The sequence below is a fragment of the Octopus bimaculoides genome, chromosome 9 (assembly GCF_046866305.1).
Source record: "Octopus bimaculoides isolate indiv1 chromosome 9, ASM4686630v1, whole genome shotgun sequence".
Taxonomy (NCBI): Eukaryota; Metazoa; Mollusca; class Cephalopoda; order Octopoda; family Octopodidae; genus Octopus; species Octopus bimaculoides.
This window is the reverse complement of record NC_142936.1, coordinates 76086468-76099431: the sequence shown is the minus strand read 5'-3', so window position 1 is coordinate 76099431 and position 12964 is coordinate 76086468.

Here is a 12964-nt window from a genome sequence, read left to right as displayed (position 1 = left end):
ATATTCAGACTCCGCAACCTTTACTTGGTTTTCATAGTTTTTAAGTTTATCGTTTATTATATTAGCTATTTTGTCTCTGTCCTCGGGTCTGGTTTATTATTCCATTATTTCATCATTCTCTCTCTGAGCGTGTTAATAATCTATGTCTACATATATCTTCTCACCAGGTGTCAACGTTTATTCAGCGTTCTTTCCTTTTTATCTCTTGCCTCACCATAAATTCTACCCTCTAATCCGCCATTGTTTCACGTTTTACCTTCATGTCCATCTCTCTATTTATTTATTTATTTATGTGTTTCAGCCAAGTGGCTGCGGTCATGCTGGTGCACTTTTTCTATTATCTTTTCTGTAAGTTTCCAACATCTCGTTCCTCCTAGCATCGCGTATTTTGTTCGCCTTTGTGTTATTATGTCTTTCAGTCATGTTGGTCTCGTATAGTTCCATCACGCTCATTCTCTCAATCTATCCGTGAGTCTGTTTGTATATATATATATATATATATATATATATATATATATATATATATAATTTTGTTTAAAAGAGTTCCAACACTGTCTGTTTTTTATGTTTTATTTATATTCCTGCAGAACCAATGTGGGGGTATAAAATATGGAATATACAATATATAATATAATATAATATACAATATATAATATAAAATAAAATAAAATAAAAATGGATGGCACCATGAAAGAAAGTATTGAATGTAGATGAAATATTGAGTGTTCAATATAAAGGATCAAATATAAAGGATCAAATATATAAATATAAATAAATATATATATATATATATATATATATATATATATATATATATATATATATATATATATATATATATATGTACATACCCAAAACCACGCTATTAGGTTAAGTGTGAAATTTGGTAATTTGAAAATCGATTTTGATAAAACTTTTCCCAGCTAGTTTGCACACTATGGCAACACCATTGTTATGTTTTTACTATTGTGTGTAATGTCCTTTCTTGTTTATTTCAGATTCTTCAGTTTTTTGATGAAACATGCTGATAGCACCTCTCCTTTCTATAAACAATGGGACGTGGAAAAAGACTTAACGCTGAAAAAAATTCTATCGTCATCAAAGAAAGTTCTAAAGGCACCTCTCTTCATGTCATTGCAAAGAAGTAAAGTTGTCAATTGGACACGTTTAGACGATTCCTGAAGAACCCTTCACCAAGGAAGAAACGATCCGATTGTGGGACCTCGAAGAAATATTGGCCGCAAGTTACGTGGGAAACTTGGACAAACAAACAAATCCATTTTCACCGCCTCCGGACTTCCTCATATACTGAAAACTACAGGAAATCACGTCCTGGGGACCATGGCCTCCTTTAAGGCCCCGCCACAGGAGCTTGAGGATTCAATGGGCCTAAGAGTACATGAAGTTTGACATGGGTTGTGTTTTGTTGACTGACGAAACCAGGGCGACCCTTGACGGACCTGGCGGTTGGGCAAATGGTTCGGTTTGTTTTGACGATGAACGTCCTCAACGTTCACGACGTCAACAACAGGGTGGAGGTGTCATATTGTGGGCTGTTGGCCTAGTCAGGGTACCTCAGCCAGCGTCTCCTGAAGGAGGTCTTGTATCCTTGGCTAGTTGACATACCGCTGTCACTTCTAACGAATCTTGTACTCATGCATGACAACGCCCCCGTCCACTCTGCTAGGATCACCCAAACATTACTAGTGTATTACGGCATAATTGGTGAAAGGTTGATGGTGTGGCCATCAGCATCTCCGGATCTCAACCCTATCGAAAATCTTTGGTCTATCATTCAACAAGATATTTATGCCGATGGACACCAATTTACGCCGAAAGATGTCTTATGGGTAGGTTGGACTGCAGCAGAGGCAGTCGAACCTGCTAGTATTAAGAAACTGACAGATTCTATGACTAATAGAGTTTTTGAAGTTATCCGCCGAAATGGCGATCATGTGATTAAATAATTCAATATGCCAATACATGTTATATTATTATGTTTTTATGTTAAATATATACTGAAAGTATGCTTAATATGTATCATTACCCTTCATTTTCTGAAAAAGCAATGTCTGGATGGGCCATTTTCATTCAAAAGCTATTAGCGTGGTCCACCCACAAACTGAAGAATCTGAAATAAAAACATAGAAAGGATGTTACACAGAATAATGAAAACTGCAATGGTGTTAGCATAGTGTGAAAACGAGGTGGGAAAAGTTCTATCAAAATGATTCACAGAAAACCGAGGAATCTTAAATTTCACTCCTAAGCTATTAGCATGGTTCTGGGTGTATATATGTATATATATATATATATATATATATATATATATATTATATATCATATGTTATATTATATTATATATATATTATATATATATATATATATATATATATATATATATATATATATATATATATATGTGTGTGTGTGTGCGTGCGTGTGTGTGTGTGTGTGTGTGTGTGTGTGTGTGTGTGTGTGTGTGTGTGTGTACATGCCAGATGATCTATGCTCTCCTTATCCCTTTTATTGTTGTCCCCCGATTAACGTAAACACATCTTTGGTGACTCATTGCCAAAAGCGTAAACCTGGATCTTGCAGCAGCGATATTTGGCGGTCAAAAGCAACGGCAGTAACGTATTTAATGAATTATTTCATTGTCAAAACTGTCAATAAAAACAATTATTCTAGTTTAAAATCATCCAAACCTAACACTACACGCGCACATACATACACACACACACATGCACATATATATTTATAACATCGGCACATAGGAGAGTAAGCACTTCAACTGAAGATGGCCTGCTTTTCTTTGTGTTTCTGAGTGTCAGAAATCTTGTATTAAGCAAAATTACTGACCGGAATTTGGGATGTAAAATTGTTTGATAAGCTCATGTGTTGGGCGACACTCTTAGTTCCATACTGAGGTGTTCTGAAAGTGATCACCAAAAATGGGCAGTGCTTTAAGACTAGATGTAGCTCATTCGAAATTTTATAAGCAATGCAGTGAATAAACTAATTGCGGGGAGGTTAATTAAAAGGTGTGGAGGTGCAATGGCCCAGCGGTTAGCGCAGCGGACTCGCGGTCATAGGATCGCGGTTTCGATTCCCAGACCGGGCGTTGTGAGTGTTTATTGAGCGAAAACACCTAAAGCTCCTCGAGGCTCCGGCTGGGGATGGTGGCGAACCCTGCTGTACTCTTTCACCACAACTTTCTCTCACTCTTACTTCCTGTTTCTGTTGTGCCTGTAATTCAAAGGGTCAGCCTTGTCACACTGTGTCACGCTGAACATCCCCGAGAACTACGTTAAGGGTACACGTGTCTGTGGAGTGCTCAGCCACTTGCACGTTAATTTCACGAGCAGGCTGTTCCGTTGATCGGATCAACTGGAATCCTCGACGTCGTAAGCGACGGAGTGACAACAACAATTAAACGGTAGCTGTGGTAAAAGTTTCTTAGCCGAATGACTTTGAAAGTATCGATGTGTAAGACAGGTGATTCTATTAATAGAAAGATTTGGATCGGTTTCCGGGTTGGACAGTAAAACAAAGAAAAGTAAAAAGAAAAGGAAAAAAGGAGTTGAAAGAGAAACGGAAGTTGTGAAGATAATATGTTATAAAGAAGGAAGCTGTCGGGTAGTTTATAATACAGAGGGTAGTCATATTGTTACCAAAAATCGCAGCTATTCTTGTCACAAACTTCAAAATTATTGCTGCATCCCAGAAATAATTGCGTGAATTAAATGAATAAGAACTAGAACATCAAGAAATTATCTGTCAAGTTGAAGTTTCTAGAATATTCTCCTCTTATTCGTAATACAGTTTCATGTCTTCATATTCATCACGTCAGCAAAATTTAGTTTCATATTCGTGACTTCAGTAACAATATAATCTCTCGAACATCTGAAATTAAATGACAGCGTTTCAATAATCTGTAAATTACTAAGGGTCGTCTGGGATACTTATTCAATATTTCAACCGTGTGGGTGGCTTTATTTAAACATCCAGGCTTCATCATTACTAAAGTGAAGTAATAAGTTGTCATAAATATGAACACTAAGAGGTTTCCAAATAAAAGTCGTAATCACACAACATGAAAGAAACTGTGTTCGGTAACATCTTGTTCTTTATGAGTTCTTTGGCAACTTCAAACTATTTATGTTCTGTTGCACAGTTAGGGGTATTAGATATTTGATAAACTGTCAATCGATTACTTTTAACACGGTTTCCCAGATGAGTCTTTATGAGAAAGATTGGAATGGTAATTTTTAGATGTTTATTATTGATTAAAAAAGAGAAAAATCTCACCTCGGCGACATTCGTTTTCAGCCGGGAGTAAAATGTGTCCGAGTGTATGAAAAGGCTAAGTGCTTTATTTATAACAACTTTATTTACCTAAAAAAGTTATAGAATCACATGTACTTTTAGAATGGTAAGAGAAATGCTTTAACTACAGTTCCTCTAAATGGTGTTCTTGCATTACTCCGGGACGGTTCCAAATTGATAAATGGTACAATGTTCTGGGTTTTGGATATTTCAAGATTGCATAGGTCCTTGTTGTTATTTAGTCCTAGTTCAGTTCGCGTGAACAAATCTAATCGATTAAAAGCTTTCCAGTTGTGGCCATCGCATTCAGGCATAGTGTATCAGTGACCATACAAGACAATAAGACATGTTTTACGACATCATAGATCACCTTCCGAGTAGAGAGTTGTTGTTTGCCAAGGTGTATCCGGGTATTGGTGGTTTGTCGGGTATTCTTGGACGAATCCGCCCAAGGAGAGCCTGAATATTATAGGGTATTTATCTTCTATCACGTCTTTCGGAATAACGCTGAATAAATCAATTATTTACATTTGACGAATAGTTGTTCTCATCTTTGTTTATTGTTAACACAACATTTAGGCGAATATACCCTCCAGCCTTCTTCATGTAATGGACTTATCTTCTCCTCCCAAATTGCTGCTCTTGTGACAAAATTTGAGACCATTAATATTATTATTATTATTATTATTATTATTATTGTTGTTGTTGTTGTTGTTATAATAATAATAATAATAATAATAATAATAATATTTATTATTTATTATCATTATTATTATTCCTTCGTAACACAATGTGTGTGTGTGTGTGTATATATTTATATATATATATACATATATGAGGGGTGTATGCACAAGGACCTCAGACATATAATACTTTCCTTAAGATCTGCGCTTTGCCCAATAAGGTTGGCTTTTGGCAAGACATCAATCTTGCACGGGATTTCCAGTTACCTTATGAAGTTTTGAAGTTTCTGTGGCATTAAGCACAACGCTGCGATCACCACTGGTATCACTTTTACATTACCTTCCATACAGTCTTGCCATTTCCACTTTCAATTCGGAGTAGTTGGTGATTTTTTCAACCTTTTTCCTCACAACATTCATGTCATTTGGTATGGCTACATCAATGATCTGACAGTATTTATCTCTCTTATTCAATATGACAATATCCGGCCGACGCTGTTCGATTACACGATCCGTCTGAAAATCATAGTCCCGGTGTATCGTTACTTTTCCATCCTTTTGCATAACTTTACTTGGTAAATGCTCACACCAGTTCTCTGTTACTTCATATTGGTATTAACAGCATAAGAGCCAATGAAGATACACATACACTTTATTGTTTTTGTGCAAGGCTCTCACATCCACTTACCAAGTGGGTCACATTTTCCACACTCTTTCCGCAGGGTCTGCATTTCTGGGTGTCTGAAATTTTATAGATGTTATACTTCACTGAACTGGCAGCAAGCACCTGGTCTTGTGCAGCAATGATCAGGCTTTCGGTGGTACGCTTCAAATCACCTCGATGCCGTACTATCCTTAACGTTTTATCCATACCGACGATTCCGTATTATCCTTAACGTTCTGTGTATTCCTTTCAAACTGTCCATGCATTCTCATTTCTTTTCTTTTCTCCTCAGCTCTTTGGTTAAACTGCTCCTTGCCTCAGTACAGTGAATTTAAGAGCACTACAACAAACCACATCATATAAACATTACGTAGAGCTGCGCTCGGTAGTGGAGTGAAAGCACGTGATAAAAATAAGACTACTGAATAATAATACTAATTATAATAATACTGCGAACTAGCAGAATCGTTAGCACGCCAGGCATTTATATTGTTTCCTTTATATTGCTTATGCAAGGGTGAATAATCAGTATTAGAAACTTATTGACATATCTGGTATCGGTAAGGAAATTTAAAAGTAATTTTAACGTCATCAAAAGCTTTCTTATAATAAAAAAAAAAATCAAGAAAATACTGGATGCGATCTTCGTTTCCTTTTTTTTTTTTATATACTCTTCCGATATTTTGATGCAAAAATCATTTAGCAAAAATAGATTCCCAAAGCGTGCAGAGAAAGAAAAGAAAACCTCTATAAAAAAGACAAAATACAACTTTTGACAGCAGTAAAACTTATCTGAAGAATATAATTGAAAATAGCCATAATTTCTGACAGCAATGGAATATTGGTTCATCTATAATACTGAAAAAACCAAAGGTCATTTACGTCAAGTTAATCGGTTAATTGACCACGTCGTCGTTACAAATAGCAATTTTTAATTTCTAATTTTTGATACAATATAGACCAAATAAGTGAGAGTGGAATTGTGAGTGCAAAAATGCCATCCTTTTTTTTTTAATGTTAACCAAAGCAGAATAACAAACACGGCAGTTACTGTTGAGTTCTGGTCTTCGACACGCATTCATCCATCCATCCATCCATCTATCTATCGATCTATCTGCTGTTATTTGTTATACTTTTATGTTTCCGGTCATTTACTTGATTTAATTATTGGACTTAGACTATGGTTGGTGGCCTGCCTTACAACTTCAGTCCATCAAATCTACCCTGTACATATGTTAAGACCGCTACTTATTCCATCAGTCTCATTTTTGCCGAACAAACCTTACACTGGTTGTCAAGGCTGGTTTCCCAGTTCCTGTGGCGTTCCGTCGCAGGATTACTCATTTTTGCTAGCTGAGTGGACTGGACCAAAAAAGAAGTGCTTCGTTAAGGAACAAAATGCATCACCCGGTCTAGGATTTTAAGCCACTATCTTACGATTATGTGTCCATCAAGAAATAATATGATGTGCTTTTATTCTTTAGGGTGTATATATGGCTAGCTAGTGAGGGAGAATTATTGGTTTTAAAGAATGTAAATGAGTTAAGGTGAGCTAAAATTCAACGTTTAAAGTTAGACAAGACACAGATGTATAGTTTAATGGAGTCTTTTGTTCGTCAAGCGTCACTTTCGATACTTTCAGTGTCATTAATCATCATAATACATTTACAACTATAATAATGCTGTTGTCGTAACTTTTAAAATTTCTGGTATAAATAAACGAGTATTGCAAGTGTTTTCTTTTTTCATAGCGGTATACCTACTTTTGCACCACCCTGTATATAAGTGTGTGTGTGTGTTTGTGTGTGTCCGTGCGTGTGTGTGCGTTTGTGTATATATACAGTTTTTTTTAAAATTCTTTTATTCTTTTACATGTTTCACTCATTCGACTGCGAACATGCTGGAGCACGGAGGGGATTTAGTCAAACAAATCGACACTAGGACTTATTTCTCAAGCCTAGTACTTATCGGTCACTTTTGCCGAACCACTAAGTTACCGGGACGTAAACATACCAACAACGGCTGCCAAGCGATGATGGGGAACAAACGGACACATAAGGACACACACATAAATATATACATATATTCATATACATACAAACACACACACACACACACACACACACACACACACACACACACACACACACATATATATATATATATATTCACACGACAGATTTCTTTCAGTTTCCGTCTACCAACTCCATTCATAAGGCTTTGGTCAGCCCTAAGCTATAGTAGAAAACACTTGCCCAAGGTACCATGCAATGGGACAGAACTTGGAACCATGTGGTTGGAAAGCAAGCTTTCTACCGCACAGCCACACCTGCGCCTATATATATATATTTGATATATATCTTTACACGCATGCATACAATCCCCATATATGTATATATATATATATATATATATATATATATATATATATATATATATATATATATATATATATATATATATAAATTAAAAGGGTAAAGGATTATCAATTTATTAATTAATAAATCAATTAACAATTAACAATTTTTACCAAGCCCATCGGTATGAAAGCACCATTATTGGTGGAGAACTTATTTAAAAGCTCATATATATTTATAAATATAATTAAGGGATCAGCAAATATTTGCTTCACCGAACTTCGGTATATGGTGAAGCAAATATTTGCTGATCCCTTAATTATATTTATAAATATATATATATATATATATATATATATATATATATATATATATATATATATATATATATATATATATAAATATATACACACATATATTTAAACGCCCACCCACACACATATATATAAGCATATGTACTGGTACACATATATTATTATCGTCTCTGTCTGATACAAATGCAATTAGTATTAAATAAGGTCACCGAAACAATAACTATGTAGGGTTATAAATCTTAAAGTTTTCCCGAGAATATAAATTATTGTGTGAGTGCGAATGTTGGACTTTGAATTAATATTTGATAACTCTCTAAATCGGCAGACAGTCAAACATTTATAAATAGGTATTTTTACTACGTCGATCGTCTATCAGTATTTCCCTGACGCCATTGTTAGCTGCTTTAGGATATAAAGCTAATTTTAGGATGATTCTATACATAGAATGTCGCGACTAAAATATATAAAAAAGTGATCTCAAGTGGTTTATCGAAGTATTTGTACTTTACTGTAAACGAATGCCAACTGTGGAAAGGTGGGATATTATATTTTTGTGATTTTTAACTTGAAGTGTCTATCATCTGCTACGAAGCGATGCTAATTTCCTGTGTTGCTGACGTATGGTTTAAGAAGTATTCATTTCCTGTTCGGAACCTTTTCACTTCACTTATTTAATCATCATACTTGGGAAAATTTTGAAGGATATAGCTTTGATTATACTTATCTTGAAACGCTTTCGTCCTTATTGTATCACAATGAAAATAACAGCAAATTATTCCAGCATCTTTCCTCTTTTGAGACGCTATATTTTAAGCTAAATTCAAAACGGAACCGGACGCTATTAAAAATGCGTTCTACCAACAATATAACAAAATGAGTGGATAAGAAGGCAATGTTTTCCTAATTTAGACATTACATGTTCCATGTAGCTAAAGAATAATCTCCTTTGACATAGTCGAAATTCATTATTAAAATAGATATAACATGTTTCCAGCAACCACAAAAAAGCTGGGCTACGAGCACTCAATATATTGGGCGTGCAAAAAGTTACTGAAAGTATATGTCGACCAATTTAAAACTATCAAATTTAGCCTAATCCAACTTTAGACAACGTAAATATGCACATACATGCATATATATTCTCTCTCTCTCTCTCTCTCTCTCTCTTTCTCTCTCTCTCTCTCTCTCTCTCTCTCTCTCTCTCTCTCTCTCTCTATATATATATATATATATATATATATATATATATATATATATATATATATATATATGTATTGAGAATAAGCAGTTAGTCAAAATGTTGGATGCTTATATATATTTTTATTTACAATTTTTAGCGTTTCCTTTTGAATTTATCAAAACAGTGGTTTACAGTAAGTTTGCTTCGTGTTTTTTAATATAAAATTGAAAGTGATGATGTTTTAGAAAGGGAGAGAAAGAGAGTGGGGGAGTGAGAGGCGGATGGGAGAGAGAGAGAAGGGAATAAATTAGAAAGGAAGGTGCAGGTGTGAGAGACGAGGAGAGAGTGGGAGATCGCGAAGATAGAGAAGAGAAAAGAAAGCGGTAGTGTGTTTTGGGGGTTTGGGAAGGAAGAAAAAGAAAAAAGAAAAAAGTTTGAGAGGTAGGGGAGCTAAAGGTGGGAGTGGCTTTTGTATCAGTGTGGTCAGACATGTTTGATCCAAATTCAATATTCTCAACACGCTGTTCTCATCTAGCAAATTCACAACAGAAACCAGCTGCAATGAACTACCATTCCTAGATATTCACATCAAAATAGACATCTCCACTGTTGCAACAGATATATTTTACTAAAAAACGGACACAGACCATAATCTAAATTTCTAATCTTATCACTCCTCATACATCAAAAGGGACATCCCATACAGAATGGCAAGACGCATTTGGACCGTAGTGATCGACCCACAAATATGTCAAATAAGACTTGACTAAATCAAAAACTTCCTACAAGTTCAAAATTACCCCGTGAAACTAATAAATAATGGAATCTCGAAAGCGATGAAATTAGACATCATATAACGAAGGACTCCAAAAAAAGAAAAAAATGCAAGGAACATACTACTCCATTCAGTAATACACACAGCCCTGGAATAACCAACATTTTCCACGTTATGCAATCAAACTTACCAGTGCTCTTACAGAGCCCCAAAATGAGAAACCTGATAGATAAAAGCTACCTACGAAATAGTAAACTCCAGGAAAATAATCTAAAAAAAAAAAAAAAAAGAAAAAAACTCACAAGGGCAAAAATCACATCAGAGACTGAAACAAAATTCTCCGCAAAGGATTGTGGAGATAGCGGATGTGAAATATGCAACAACAACAATAACTTCAAATATGTAGACGGGGACGCCCACAAAATTTAAGAGTGGATTTTCGTTCAACGTAAATGCATATATGAACTGAAAGATACACAATCTTATTATTTACATATGACAGATATGTATCCTCATCTTGTTTGTTGTTAACACAACCTTTCGGCTGATATACCCTCCAGCCTTCACCAGGTGTCTTGGGGAAATTTCGAACCTGGGTTCTCATTCCTAAGGTATTTTTCGATGTTATTATTATTATTATTATTATTATTATTATTATTATTATTATTATTATTATTATTATTATTATTTTTATTGAGTGAGAGAGCAGGGCATGCCACCAAAGTGACACGGGGGTAAAATATACGAAGCCCGGTATACCCATCATGACTACCTGTCTAATAAGGGTACATCAGACACATGCATCACAACCATATATGCGTGACATGGTGTTCTCATATCAAGATAAACAGCGCATGACCTTGCAGGTGGGGCCCAGTTAGAATTTTCTTCAGGTCGAGTAGCCCATCCCACTCAAAAGGTCCCTGAATAGACATATGTATAATCATCCAACATTCTGACTACCTTGTTATTTACAATTGACGGATATTTGTCCTCGTCTTGTTTGTTGCTGACACAGCATTTCGGCTGATATACCCTCCAGCCTTCATCAGGTGTCTTGGGAAAATTTCGAACCTGTTCACCAAAGTCCCAACTGGTGAAGCACTATCGGTGATTCAAGAAAGACTAGTGACAGACACCCATCTAAAAGAACGCATTAATATACCAATAAGAAACTTCATGGAAATGTTGACCTGGGTAGAATCTACCTACTTCAGTGTGGACACTGATATATATCGACAAGAAGAGGGTTTAGCTATGGGTTCGTCATTATCACCGATAATAGACAATATATACATGGAATACTTTGAGAATTTGGCTTTAGGATCAACACCACTAAAACCAACCCTATGGCTGCGATGTGTTGATGACACCTTTATACTCTGGTCCCACCAGGAAGATGTCCAAGTGCTGTTAGATCATGTGAACTCAATAAAGCTTCCATCCAGTTCACAATGGAAAAAGAAAAAGACAATCAGCTGGCATTGCTGGACGTATTAATGACACGCACCAAGTATGGATTCAGGACATCCGTATACCGCAAGCCCACCTTCAATGGACGATACCTCAACTTCAACTCCCACCATCCATACAGTGTAAAGAGAGGGACTGCTCAGTGTCTAAAACATCGAGCAATGAACATAAGTAGCGATTGTGATACCCACCACGAAGAAATGATCAAGCTCAGTAACATTCTGTTAATCAACAACTACCCCAAAAGAATACTCTCCACTCCAATTATGAAGAAAAGATAATATGAAACCGATAAACTGTCCACAATCTGTCTATCCTCTGTGAAAGGCCTCTACGAAAAGATACAAAAGATATGCGGCCCATATGACATCAGGACAGTATTCAAAAGTAATACAACACTTCGCAAATATCTCCTTCGAGTAAAACCACCAATAGAAGAGAATATGACTAAGAACTACGTGTACTCCATCTCATACAGTTATGGTAGGTTATACAAAGGCGAAACATGCGGCCCCTTCAAAATAAGGGTAGACGAACATCGCAAAGCTGTGACACGGGGAGATATTGATACATTGAGTATAGCTGATCATGTATGGAAAAATGGGAACACCTCCCCTTGTGGCATGAAGTTAAAATGATAGATAGAAAACACCACTGGAAAATACGAAAACTAATAGAAGCAGTACATATGCTAGGACACAAACAACAACCTCCTAAGCAGAGTGCAGATATGAACAGCATATGGGAACTGGTATTAAGGAAGGATAGAAAAATATTAGATTTATAAGCTTTAAAATTCACTCCATCATTGTGTTTGTTCTTCGTTGTTTTAGGATTTACTATATATATATATATATATATATATATATATATATATATATATATATATATATATATATATATATATAGTTCAAATTTACTGAATGAAAAGACGAAGATAGGTGAAGGAACAACAGGCAGATGTATTAGTTTAACGCTCAGGAAGAATAGGAAAGACTTCGACTCTTCGGTCATATGCTCTTCGATAGAAAGGATTAGGAGAGCGACCGAAAGAGAAAAAGAAAACGAAGTGTAAGAAAATATGTGCAGGGATTAAATTATATGCCTTTCTATGTTGAAATGATATCGATTGTAACTAGAAGGCAAAGTGTTTTGTTTTTAGCAATAGTTGTAAATTGCAAAACAATTT